Source organism: Triticum aestivum, chromosome 2D, assembly GCF_018294505.1.
Source record: "Triticum aestivum cultivar Chinese Spring chromosome 2D, IWGSC CS RefSeq v2.1, whole genome shotgun sequence".
Classification (NCBI taxonomy): Eukaryota; Viridiplantae; Streptophyta; class Magnoliopsida; order Poales; family Poaceae; genus Triticum; species Triticum aestivum.
Window position 1 is genome coordinate 645289565 of NC_057799.1, and position 14553 is coordinate 645304117.

The window sequence follows — 14553 nt, forward strand, 5'->3', positions numbered from 1 at the left end:
GGCAACCAGCTGTGAAGATTCCTTCTTATGTAACCGACTCCATGTAACCCTAGATCTCTCCAGTGTCTATATAAACCGGAGAGCATAGTCCGGATAGGACATTCATAGCCATATACACACAGGCTAGACTTCTAGGGTTTAGCCATTACGATCTCGTGGTAGATCAACTCTTGTAACACTCACATTCATCAAGATCAATCAAGCAGGAAGTAGGGTATTACCTCCATAGAGAGGGCCCGAACCTGGGTAAACATCGTGTCCCCCGTCTCCTGTTACCATCGATCCTAGACGCACAGTTCGGGACCCCCTACCCGAGATCCGCCGGTTTTGACACCGACATTGGTGCTTTCATTGAGAGTTCCACTGTGCCGTCGGCAAAGGGCTCGATGGCCCCTTCGATCGTCAGTAATGACATTGTCCAGGGAGAAACCTTCCTCCCTGGACAGACCTTCGTATTCGGTGGCTTCGTACTGCGGGCCAACTCGCTTGGCCATCTGGAGCAGATCGACAGCTACGCCCCTGGCCATCAGGTCAGATTCGGAAGCTTGAACTACGTCGCGGATATCCGTGGAGACTTGATCTTCAAGGGATCTGAGCCTGCGGCGATCGCTCCCCCTCACCCCGATGAATGTGACTTAAATCTGTCATCGGATCACACCCAGGAGATGGTTCCTGCTGCTGCAACGGCCTTAGAGCCAAAGCAGGTCATGCCATCCGAGGCCGCAGGGTCCGCGGCGTTGGAGCCGCACATGGACTCAATGCCCCACAATATTCGCTTTAACGGAACTTCGGACTTGTCTCCGGCTATAAGTTCCGGACTGTGTACGCCCGCGGACACCGAGCTAGATCGGTTATCGATCTTCGAGTTCAGCGCCGCTGACGTTTTCCAGCACTCGCCTTTGGGTGACGTGCTAAAATATTTAAAGAATTTGTCCTTGGAGAAGGACTCACAGCCGAACTACGTCCGGTTCGAGCTAGAGACGGATGACGAGGAATTTTGCTTCCCACCCGCCACCCACTTCATAGCCACTGTCGATGACTTAACCGACGTGCTTGACTATGGCTCCGAAGACATCGACGGTATGGACGACGATGCCGATCAGGAGCAAGGCCAAGACCCGCCATTCACTCGACGTTGGACGGCTACCTCTTCGTACGACGTGTACATGGTTGACACACCCAAAGGATCTGGCGACGACAAGGAAGAGCCAGATGCGAATAAAACCTCTGAGACGCGGTCCAAACACTGACGCCCCAAGCGCCGTTCTAAGCCTCATCGCTCAAAGCACGACAACACCGGCACCGGAGAGAATAGTACTCCAGGCGACGCCGAAAACAATGAAGACCCTGTCGGAGCTACATCCGAACAGGAGGAACATGACAACAGGCAAGACAACCTTGATGAACAGGTCATAGAAGATGACTCGGAGGACGACAGTTACCGTCCACCCTCCAAGGAGGAGACAAGCCTCGGCAACGAAGACTTCATCGTGCTTGAGGATCCTCTGGAGCAGGAACGCTTTAAGCTTCAGCTCATAGCCACTGCAAGGAGCCTGAAAAAGATCTGCTTGTCGACAGATGGACTGATGTCCTGACAGCCAAAGAATACAGCCTCAGGCGCCCAGCCAAGAGCTACCCGAAACGCAGACTGCTACCTCAATTCGATGAGGAAGCACCGAGCACACATCTGTTGGGGAACGTAGTAATTTCAAAATTTTCCTATGCACACACAGGATCATGGTGATGCATAGCAACGAGAGGGGAGAGTGTGTCCCCGTACCCTCGTAGACCGAAAGTGGAAGCGTTAGCACAACGTGGTTGATGTAGTCGTACGTCTTCACGATCCGACCGATCCAAGTACCGAACGCACGGCACCTCCGAGTTCAGCACACGTTCAGCTCGATGACGTCCCACGAACTCCCATCCAGCAGAGCTTCGAGGGAGGGTTCCGTCAGCACGACGGCGTGATGATGGTGATGATGTTGCTACCGACGCAGGGCTTCACCGAAGCACCGCTACGATATGATTGAGGTGGATTATGGTGGAGGGGGCACCGCACACGGCTAAGAGATCCAAGGGATCAATTGTTGTGTCTCCAAGGGGTGCCTCCCTCCCCGTATATAAAGGAGTGGAGGAGGGGGAGGGGGCCGGCCACCCTTGGCGCGCCCCATGAGGAGTCCTACTCCCACCGGGAGTAGGACTCCCCCCTTCCATGTGGGAGTAGGAGAGGAGAGGGAAGGAGAGAGGGGGGAAAGGAAGGGGGGGCGCCGCCCCCCTCCTTGTCCAATTCGGACTGGGGGGGTGTGCGGTTGCCCCTTGGCCGCCCCTCCTCTTCTCCACTAGGCCCAATAGGTCCATTAGTCTCCCCGGGGGGTTCCGATAACCCCCCGGTACTCCGGTATATGCCCGGTACTCCCTGAAACTATTCCGGAGTCCGAACATAGTCGTCCAATATATCGATCTTTACGTCTCGACCATTTCGAGACTCCTCGTCATGTCCGTGATCACATCCGGGACGCCGAACTACCTTTGGTGCATCAAAACACATAAACTCATAATATAACCGTCATCGAACTTTAAGCGTGCGGACCCTACGGGTTCGAGAACCATGTAGACATGACCGAGACACGTCTCCGGTCAATAACCGATAGCGGAACCTGGATGCTCATATTGGCTCCCACATATTCTACCAAGATCTTTATCGGTCAAACCGCATAACAACATACGTTGTTCCCTTTGTCATCGGTATGTTATTTGCCCGAGATTCGATCGTCGGTATCTCAATACCTAGTTCAATCTCGTTACCGGCAAGTCTCTTTACTCGTTCCGTAATACATCATCCCGCAACTAACTCATTAGTTGCAATGCTTGCAAGGCTTAAGTGATGTGCATTACCGAGTGGGCCCAGAGATACCGCTCCGACAATCAGAGTGACAAATCCTAATCTCGAAATACGCCAACCCAACAAGTACCTTCGGAGACACCTGTAGAGCACCTTTATAATCACCCAGTTACGTTGTGACGTTTGGTAGAACACAAAGTGTTCCTCCGGTAAACGGGAGTTGCATAATCTCATAGTCATAGGAACATGTATAAGTCATGAAGAAAGCAATAGCAACATACTAAACGATCAAGTGTTAAGCTAACGGAATGGGTCAAGTCAATCACATCATTCTCCTAATGATGTGATGCCATTAATCAAATGACAACTCATGTCTATGGCTAGGAAACATAACCATCTTTGATCAACGAGCTAGTCAAGTAGAGGCATACTAGTGACACTCTGTTTGTCTATGTATTCACACATGTATCATGTTTCCGGTTAATACAATTCTAGCATGAATAATAAGCATTTATCATGATATAAGGAAATAAATAATAACTTTATTATTGCCTCTAGGGCATATTTCCTTCAGTCTCCCACTTGCACTAGAGTCAATAATCTAGTTCACATCGCCATGTGATTTAACATCAATAGTTCACATCTTTATGTGGTTAACACCCATAGTTCACATCAATATGTGACCAACACCCAAAGGGTTTACTAGAGTCAGTAATCTAGTTCACATCGCTATGTGATTAACACCCAAAGAGTACTAAGGTGTGATCATGTTTTGCTTGTGAGATAATTTCAGTCAACGGGTCTGTCACATTATGATCCGTAAGTATTTTGCAAATTATATGTCTACAATGCTCTGCACGGAGCTACTCTAGCTAATAGCTCCCACTTTCAATATGTATCCAGATTGAGACTTAGAGTCATCTGGATCAGTGTCAAAAACTTGCATCGACATAACACTTTACGACGAACCTTTTTTCACCTCCATAATCGAGAAACATATCCTTATTCCACTAAGGATAATTTTGACGGTTGTCCAGTGATCTACACCTAGATCACTATTGTACTCCCTTGCCAAACTCAGTGGTAGGGTATACAATAGATCTGGTACACAGCATGGCATACTTTGTAGAACCTATGGTTGAGGCATAGGGAATGACTTTCATTCTCTTTCTATCTTCTGCCGTGGTCGGGCTTTGAGTCTTACTCAATTTCACACCTTGTAACACAGGCAAGAACTATTTCTTTGACCGTTCTATTTTGAACTACTTCAAAATCTTGTCAAGGTATGTACTCATTGAAAAAACTTATCAAGCGTCTTGATCTATCTCTATAGATCTTGATGCTCAATATGTAAGCATCTTCACCGATGTCTTTCTTTGAAAAAACTCCTTTCAAATTCTCCTTTATGCTTTCCAGAAAATTCTACATAATTTCCGATCAACAATATGTCATTCACATATACTTATCAGAAATGCTGTAGTGCTCCCACTCACTTTCTTGTAAATACAGGCTTCACCGCAAGTCTGTATAAAACTATATGCTTTGATCAACTCATCAAAGCGTATATTCCAACTCCGAGATGCTTGCACCAGTCCATAGATGGATCGCTGGAGCTTGCACATTTTGTTAGCACTTTTAGGACCGACAAAACTTTCTGGTTGCATCATATACAACTCTTCCTTAAGAAATCCATCAAGGAATGTAGTTTTGATATCCATTTGCCAGATTTCATAAAATGTGGCAATTTGCTAACATGATTCGGACAGACATAAGCATCGCGACGAGTGAGAAAATCTCATTGTAGTCAACACCTTGAACTTTGTGAAAAACCTTTTCCGACAAGTCTAGCTTTCTAAATAGTAACACTACTATCAGCATCCGTCTTCCTCTTGAAGATCCATTTATTTTCTATGGCTTGTCGATCATCGGGCAAGTCAACCAAAGTCCACACTTTGTTCTCATACATGGATCCCATCTCAGATTTCATGGCCTCAAGCCATTTCGCGGAATCTGGGCTCATCATCGCTTCCTCATAGTTCGTAGGTTCGTCATGGTCAAGTAACATGACCTCCAGAACAGGATTACCGTACCACTCTGGTGCGGACCTCACTCTGGTTGACCTACAAGGTTTGGTAGTAACTTGATCTGAAGTTACATGATCATCATCATTAGCTTCCTCACTAATTGGGTAGGAGTCACAGGAACAGATTTCTGTGATGAACTACTTTCCTATAAGGGAGCAGGTACAGCTACCTCATCAAGTTCTACTTTCCTCCCACTCACTTCTTTCGAGATAAACTCCTTGTCTAGAAAGGATCCATTCTTAGCAACGAATGTCTTGCCTTCAGATCTGTGATAGAAGGTGTACCCAACAGTCTCCTTTGGGTATCCTATGAACACACATTTTTCCGATTTGGGTTTGAGCTTATCAGGATGAAACTTTTTCACATAAGTATCGCAACCCCAAACTTTAAGAAACGACAACTTTGGTTTCTTGCCAAACCACAGTTCATATAGTGTCGTCTCAATGGATTTAGATGGTGCCCTATTTAACGTGAATGCAGTTGTCTCTAATGCATAACCCCAAAATGATAGTGGTAAGAAACATCATAGATTGCACTATATCCAATAAAGTACGGTTATGACGTTCGGACACACCATTATGCTGTGGTGTTTCAGGTGGCGTGAGTTGCGAAAACTATTCCGCATTGTTTCAAATGAAGACCAAACTCGTAACTCAAATATTCTCCTCCACGATCAGATCGTAGAAACTTTATTTTCTTGTTACGATGATTTTCCACTTCACTCTGAAATTATATGAACTTTTCAAATGTTTCAACTTATATTTCATCAAGTAGATATACCCATATCTGCTCAAATCATCTGTGAAGGTCAGAAAATAACGATACCCGTCGCGAGCCTCAACGCTTATCGGATCGCATACATCAGTATGTATTATTTCCAATAAGTCAGTTGCTCGCTGCATTGTTCCGGAGAACGGAGTCTTAGTCATCTTGCCCATAAGGCATGGTTCGCAAGCATCAAGTGATTCATAATCAAGTGATTCCAAAAGCCCATCAGCATGGAGTTTCTTCATGCGCTTTACACCAATATGACCTAAACGGCAGTGCCACAAATAAGTTGCACTATCATTATTAACTTTGCATCTTTTGGCTTCAATATTATGAATATGTGTATCACTACGATCGAGATCCAACAAACCATTTTCATTGGGTGTATGACCATAGAAGGTTTTATTAATGTAAACATAACAACAATTATTCTCTTAAATGAATAACCGTATTGCAATAAACATGATCAAATCATATTCATGCTCAACGCAAACACCAAATAACAATTATTTAGGTTCAACACTAATCTCGAAAGTATAGGGAGGGTGCGATGATGATCATATCAATCTTGGAACCACTTCCAGCACACATCGTCACTACACCCTTAACTAGTCTTTGTTCATTCTGCAACTCCCGTTTCGAGTTACTAATCTTAGCAACTGAACTAGTATCAAATACTAAGGGGTTGCTATAAATACTAGTAAAGTACACATCAATAACATGTATATCAAATATACCTTTGTTCACTATGCCATCCTTCTTATCCGCCAAGTATCTAGGGCAGTTCCACTTCTAGTGACCGGTCCCTTTGCAGTAGAAGCACTTAGTCTCAGGCTTAGGTCCAGACTTGGGCTTCTTCACATGAGCAGCAACTCGCTTGCCGTTCTTCTTGAAGTTCCCCTTCTTCCCTTTGCCCTTTTCTTGAAACTAGTGGTCTTGTCAACCATCAACACTTGATGTTTTTCTTGATTTCTACCTTCGTCGATTTCAGCATCACGAAGAGCTTGGGAATCATTTCCGTTATCCCTTGCATATTATAGTTCATCACGAAGTTCTAGTAACTTGGTGATAGTGACTAGAGAACTCTGTCAATCACTATCTTATCTGGAAGATTAACTCCCACTTGATTCAAGTGATTGTAGTACTCAGACATTCGGAGCACATGCTCACTAGCTGAGCAATTCTCCTCCATCTTGTAGGCAAAGTACTGTCAGAGGTCTCATACCTCTCAACACGGGCATGAGTATGAAATACCAATTTCAACTCTTGGAACATCTTATATGCTCCGTGGCGTTCAAAACATTTTTGAAGTCCCGGTTCTAAGCCGTAAAGCATGGTGCACTAAACTATCAAGTAGTTATCATACCGAGCTTTGTCAAACGTTCATAACATATGCATCTGCTCCTGCAATAGGTCTATCACCTAGCGGTGCATCAAGTACATAATTCTTCTGTGCAGCAATGAGGATAATCCTCAGATCACGGATCCAATACGCATCATTGCTACTAACATCTTTCAACATAGTTTTCTCTAGGAACATATCAAAAATAAACTAGGGGAGCTACACGCAAGCTATTGATCTACAACATAGATATTCTAATACTACCAGGACTAAGTTCATGATAAATTAAAGTTCAATTAATCATATTAATTAAGAACTCCCAGTTAGATAGACATCTCTCTAATCATCTAAGTGATCACGTGATCCAAATCAACTAAACCATGTCCGATCATCACGTGAGATGGAGTAGTTTTCAATAGTGAACATCACCATGTTGATCATATCTTCTATATGATTCACGCTCGACCTTTCGGTCTCCAGTGCTCCGAGGCCATATCTGCATATGCTAGGCTCGTCAAGTTTAACCTGAGTATTCTGCGTGTGCAAAACTGGCTTGCACCCGTTGTAGATGGACGTAGAGCTTATCACACCCGATCATCACGTGGTGTCTGGGCACGACGAACTTTGGCAGCGGTGCATACTCAGGGAGAACACTTATACCTTGAAATTTAGTGAGAGATCATCTTATAATGATACCGTCAATCAAAGCAAGATAAGATGCATAAAAACATAAACATCACATGCAATCAATATAAGTGATATGATATGGCCATCATCATCTTGTGCTTGTGATCTCCATCTCCGAAGCACCGTCATGATCACCATCGTCACCGGCGCGACACCTTGATCTCCATCGTAGCATCGTTGTCGTCTCGCCAACTTATGCTTCTACGACTATCGCTACCGCTTAGTGATAAAGTAAAGCATTACAGGGCGATTGCATTGCATACAATAAAGGGACAACCATATGGCTCCTGCCAGTTGCCGATAACTCGGTTACAAAACATGATCATCTCATACAATAAAATATAGCATCATGTCTTGACCATATCACATCACAACATGCCCTGCAAAAACAAGTTAGACGTCCTCTACTTTGTTGTTGCAAGTTTTACGTGGCTGCTACGGGCTGAGCAAGAACCGTTCTTACCTACGCATCAAAACCACAACGATAGTTCATCAAGTTAGTGCTGTTTTAACCTTCTCAAGGACCGGGCGTAGCCACACTCGGTTCAACTAAAGTTGGAGAAACTGACACCCGCCAGCCACCTGTGTGCAAAGCACGTCGGTAGAACCAGTCTCGCGTAAGCGTACGCGTAATGTCGGTCCGGGCCGCTTCATCCAACAATACCGCGAACCAAAGTGTGACATGCTGGTAAGCAGTATGACTTGTATCGCCCACAACTAACTTGTGTTCTACTCGTGCATATAACATCAACGCATAAAACCTGGCTCGGATGCCACTGTTGGGGAACGTAGTAATTTAAAAAAATTCCTACGCACACACAGGATCATGGTGATGCATAGCAACGAGAGGGGAGAGTGTGTCCACGTACCCTCGTAGACCGAAAGCGGAAGCGTTAGCACAACGTGGTTGATGTAGTCGTACGTCTTCACGATCCAACCGATCCAAGTACCGAACGCACGACACCTCCGAGTTCAGCACACGTTCAGCTCGATGACGTCCCATGAACTCCGATCCAGCAGAGATTCGAGGGAGAGTTCCGTCAGCACGACGGCATGATGACGGTGATGATGATGCTACCGACGCAGGGCTTCGCCTAGGCACCGCTACGATATGATCAAGGTGAATTATGGTGGAGGGGGCACCGCACACGGCTAAGAGATCCAAGGGATCAATTGTTGTGTCTCCAATGGGTGCCTCCCTCCCCGTATATAAAGGAGTGGAGGAGGGGGAGGGGGCCGGCCACCCTTGGCGCGCCCCATGAGGAGTCCTACTCCCACCGGGAGTAGGACTCACCCCTTCCATGTGGGAGTAGGAGAGGAGAGGGAAGGAGAGAGGGGGGGAAGGAAAGGGGGGCCGGCTGCCCCTTGGCCGCCCCTCCTCTTCTCCACTAGGCCCAATAGGCCCATTAGTCTCCCTGGGGGGTTCCGGTAACCCCCCGGTACTCCGGTATATGCCCGATACTCCCCGAAACTATTCCGGAGTCCGAACATAGTCGTCCAATATATCGATCTTTATGTCTCGACCATTTCGAGACTTCTCGTCATGTCCGTGATCACATCCGGGACTCCGAACTACCTTCGGTACATCAAAACACATAAACTCATAATATAATCGTCATCGAACTTTAAGCGTGCGGACCCTACGGGTTCGAGAACTATGTAGACATGACCGAGACACGTCTCCGGTCAATAACCAATAGCGAAACCTGGATGCTCATATTGGCTCCCACATATTCTACGAAGATCTTTATCGGTCAAACCGCATAACAACATACGTTGTTCCCTTTGTCATCGGTATGTTACTTGCCCGAGATTCGATCGTCGGTATCTCAATACCTAGTTCAATCTCGTTACCGGCAAGTCTCTTTACTCGTTCCATAATACGTCATCCCGCAACTAACTCATTAGTTGCAATGCTTGCAAGGCTTACATGATGTGCATTGCCGAGTGGGCCCAGAGATACCTCTCCGACAATCGGAGTGTCAAATCCTAATCTCGAAATACGCCAACCCAACAAGTACCTTCGGAGACACCTGTAGAGCACCTTTATAATCACCCAGTTACGTTGTGACGTTTGGTAGCACACAAAGTGTTCCTCCGGTAAACGGGAGTTGCATAATCTCATAGTCATAGGAACATGTATAAGTCATGAAGAAAGCAATAGCAACATACTAAACGATCAAGTGCTAAGCTAACGGAATGGGTCAAGTCAATCACATCATTATCCTAATGATGTGATCCCGTTAATCAAATGACAACTCATGTCTATGCCTAGGAAACATAACCATCTTTGATCAACGAGCTAGTCAAGTAGAGGCATACTAGTGACACTCTGTTTGTCTATGTATTCACACATGTATCATGTTTCCGGTTAATACAATTCTAGCATGAATAATAAACATTTATCATGATATAAGGAAATAAATAATAACTTTATTATTGCCTCTAGGGCATATTTCCTTCAACATCTCCCTCGCGTAATGCGGAACGACCACCACGTGGTCGAGACAGGGCGGCCGACCGGCCACCCCGCGGCCGGGATAAAGTGGCAACTCAGGCCAAACAGCTGGCCGCCCCACCGCCTCGTAAAAATAGTGACGGAAGAGTTCGGGGTCACACGTACGACCTCCGGCAGATCCTGGACGATAGAGCAGGACATACAAGATCGATCTACGGATTGCGAGAGCGTGCCTCGAGGCACGACGACGGCTACCTATTCGGACGTGATAAACCTAACCACGCCCGAGCCGAATACCGCAGACGGACTCCATTAGAGCCCCGCCGCGATGCAGCCCGCTATAGAGGCGCCGCACACCCTCTCTGCTTCACAGACGAGGTGCTGGATCATGAATTCCCGAAGGGTTCAAGCCTGTCAACATTGAATCATAGACGGCACAACCAATCCTGCAGTATGGATTGAGGATTTCATTCTCCATATCCACATGGCTTGAGGAGATGACCTCCATGCCATCAAATACCTCCCATTAAAACTCAAAGGTCCAGCTCGACACTGGTTAAATAGCCTGCCTGAAAATTCCATCGGCAGCTGGGAGGACTTGGAAGAGGCTTTCCTTGATAACTTCCAAGGAACTTATGTCCGGCCACCAGATGCCGATGACCTAAGCCACATAATTCAACAACCTAGAGAATCAGCCAGAAAATTCTGGACTAGGTTCCTAACCAAAAAGAACCAGATCTTTGACTGTCCGGATGCCGAAGCCCTAGCGGCCTTTAAGCATAGCATCCAGGACGAATGGCTCGCCCGCCACCTCGGCCAGGAAAAGCCGAGGTCCATGGCAGCCCTCACGGCACTTATGACCCGCTTCTGCGCGGGAGAGGATAGTTGGCTGGCTCGCAGTACAAACACAGCCAACGAAACAGGCCCCTCTGAGGCCAAAAGCAGCACCGGCAAGCTCCGGCGCAACAGACACAAACGCCAAAGCAATGGCGATAACACCGAAGACACTACAGTTCACGACGGATTCAATGGCTCCAAGTCCGGCCAGCGAAAGAAGCCCTATAAAAGGAGCAGCGGAGGACCATCCAGCTTGGACCGCATACTCGATCGTCCTTGCCAGATACACGGCACCCCAGACAGACCGGCCAGCCATACTAACAGAGATTGCCGGGTATTCAAACAAGCTAGCAAGATAAACAGCAAAACCTAGGAAGGGGAATCACAGAGCGAGGACGATGACGAAGAGCCCCGGCAGCCGAACACCGGAGGGCAGAAGAAATTTCCCCCTCAAGTCAAAACGGTGAACATGATATACGCTACGCACATCCCCAAAAGGGAGCGTAAGAGAGCACTTAGGGACATCTACGCGGTAGAGCCAGTCGCCCCAAAATTCAATCCGTGGTCATCATTTCCGATCACCTTCGATTGTCGAGATCACCCAACCAGTATCCGCCATGGCGGTTCAGCCGCACTAGTCCTCGACCCAATTATCGACGGGTTTCACCTAACACGAGTCCTGATGGACGGTGGTAGCAGCCTCAACCTGCTCTATCAACACACAGTGTGGAAGATGGGCATTGGCCCCTCACGAATCAAACCAACAAAGACTACCTTTAAAGGAGTCATACCAGGCGTAGAGGCCCGCTATACGGGCTCAATCACGCTGGAGGTGGTCTTCGGTTTTCCGGACAACTTCCGAAGTGAAGAGTTAATCTTCGATATCGCCCCCTTCCGCAGCGGCTATCACGCGCTGCTCGGACGAACCGCGTTTGCTAGATTCAATGCAGTGCCACACTATGCTTATCTCAAGCTCAAGATGCCCGGTCCACGCGGCGTTATAACAGTCAATGGCAATACGGAACGCTCCCTCCGAACAGAGGAGCACACCGCCGCCCTAGCAGTAGAAGCACAGAGCGGCCTTCTCAAGCAGCACCATAGTATGGCTGTCGAGCCCATGGACATCATTAAGAGGTTCCGGACTACGCTGCAACAGGACGGCGCGGCTCGTCAAGAGCTTGACTAGCAATTCGGCCTCCGTCCCAGTCTCAATGAGGTAGTGGCATTCGTACCACGCGTACACAATTACGCACTCGAAACCCCATTGGTATTGACGGAGGCATACCCCGTTCGCAATCCACAGTACGGCTTGACCGACCCCGGGATTTGCATGCTTTTACTTTTCCTTTTTTACGGGTTTTCTTCTCTTTTCGAGGACTACACGGACAACCCGCCAGCAGAACACACCAAGGAGGCAGGGAGCTCTGGCTTACAAGAGAATCCCCAGGTGGTCTCTACTAAACTATGGCCATAATTGCTTTTCATACTCGCATGTAGCTCGCCCTCGGTGGCGGCGTGTTAAATAGACTTACTTGCTTATCGCATTACTTGTACACAGTACGCCTCGACGTACTAGTTACACCACAATGATGAATACACGGTAGCGTCAGCTTATTACTTCATTTTTCCTGTTTCCTCACCTCGGTATTAATTAATCATTGCACACGTACACCATGGTACGTATTACTACGCCAGGGGCTTCATTACACCCTGCATCACGACAATAAAAGTCCGAACACTTTTACAGTATAGTTCGGCACCCGGAACTTATAGCATTATATGCATCGGCTCCGAATCATGTCTTTGGTCAATAGTTGGGTTGCCCGGCTCCTGTGCTTACTACCATACGTTCCGCTACATTGGCTAGGGTAGTAAAGGGAGAACTACTGTGATTGTGTCCCGGTTCATCCGGACGAGCACCTCAGTAGAGAAAGCCGAAAACTGACTGTCATGATGCGGCGAGAGCCGGTCAGCTGTTCGAGAGGTTCCAAATCGTTGGAGATTTTTTCCACTTCTTGCGAAGAATCGGTTCTTCCGATTAGGCGTGTTAACGCCCCAAATTCGGCCTTCCGAACACTAGGGGCTTCGCCAACTTTGTTAATTGTCAAACTCCTATGGCTAAGTGAGGGCGGTAAAGGCCGCATAGTCTGATTGCCTTGTTCGTTGTGCTAAACACCTCCTTTAAGGACCAGAATGTCGAGTAAAGAGTGTTTAGATTTATCCCTAACACCCCCGTACTATCTACGTGGGGGCAGAAGCCGACGACTGGTCAACCCTCAGATTTAATAAACAGTCGCACATGAGGTAAAATTTAAATCATAAACATTATACTACATAACATCATTGTTCCATATTACAGAACAAGGTAATACACATGTTCTCATGGGAATATAACATCCTTCGAACATTGTTCCGCCACAAGGCTTGACCCCTCCAGAACACCGTCAAAATAGTGCTCGGGTCGACGATGCTCCTTGCCCTCCGGCGGTCCCTCGTGTTGGGGATCGTTGCAGAAATTTAAAATTTTCTACGCATCACCAAGATCAATCTATGGAGTCATCTAGCAACGAGAGAGAGAGGAGTGCATCTACATACCCTTGTAGATCGCGAGCGGAAGCGTTCAAGAGAATGGGGTTGATGGAGTCGTACTCGTCGTGATCCAAATCACCGATGATCCTAGCGCCGAACGGACGGCACCTCCGCGTTCAACACACGTACGGAGCGGAGACGTCTCCTCCTTCTTGATCCAGCAAGGGGGAAGGAGAAGTTGATGGAGATCCAGCAGCACGACGGCGTGGTGGTGGAAGCAGCGGGATTCCAGCAGGGCTTCGCCAAGCGCTACTGGAGGAGGAAGAGGTGTCACGGGAGGGAGAGGGAGGCGCCAGGGCTTAGGGTGCGGCTGCCCTCCCTCCCCTCCACTATATATAGGGGCTAGGGGGGCGCATGCCCCCCTTGGAGATCCCATCTAGAGGGGGGGCGGCGGCCCCCGTGGCGGCGGCCCCTCGGGGGGCAACGGCCCCCTTAGGGTTTCCAACCAGGGGGGCGCATGCCCCCTCGGGGGGCAACGGCCCCCTAGGCGCCTTGGGCCCTTGGGTGGGGCGCACCAGCCCACCAGGGGCTGGTTCCCACGCCACTTCAGCCCATGGGGCCCTCCGGGATAGGTGGCCTCACCCGGTGGACCCCCGGGACCCTTCTGGTGGTCCCGGTACAATACCGGTGACCCCCGAAACTCTCCCGGTGGCCGAAACTGGACTTCCTATATATAAATCTTTACCTCCGAATCATTCCGAAACTTCTCGTGACATCCGGGATATCATCCGGGACTCCAAACAACTTTTGGTTAACCGCATACTAATATCTCTACAACTCTAGCGTCACCGAACCTTAAGTGTGTAGACCCTACGGGTTCGGGAGACACGTAGACATGACCGAGACCGCTTTCTAGCCAATAACCAACAGCGGGATCTGGATACCCATGTTGGCTCCCACATGTTCCACGATGATCTCATCGGATGAACCACGATGTCGAGGATTC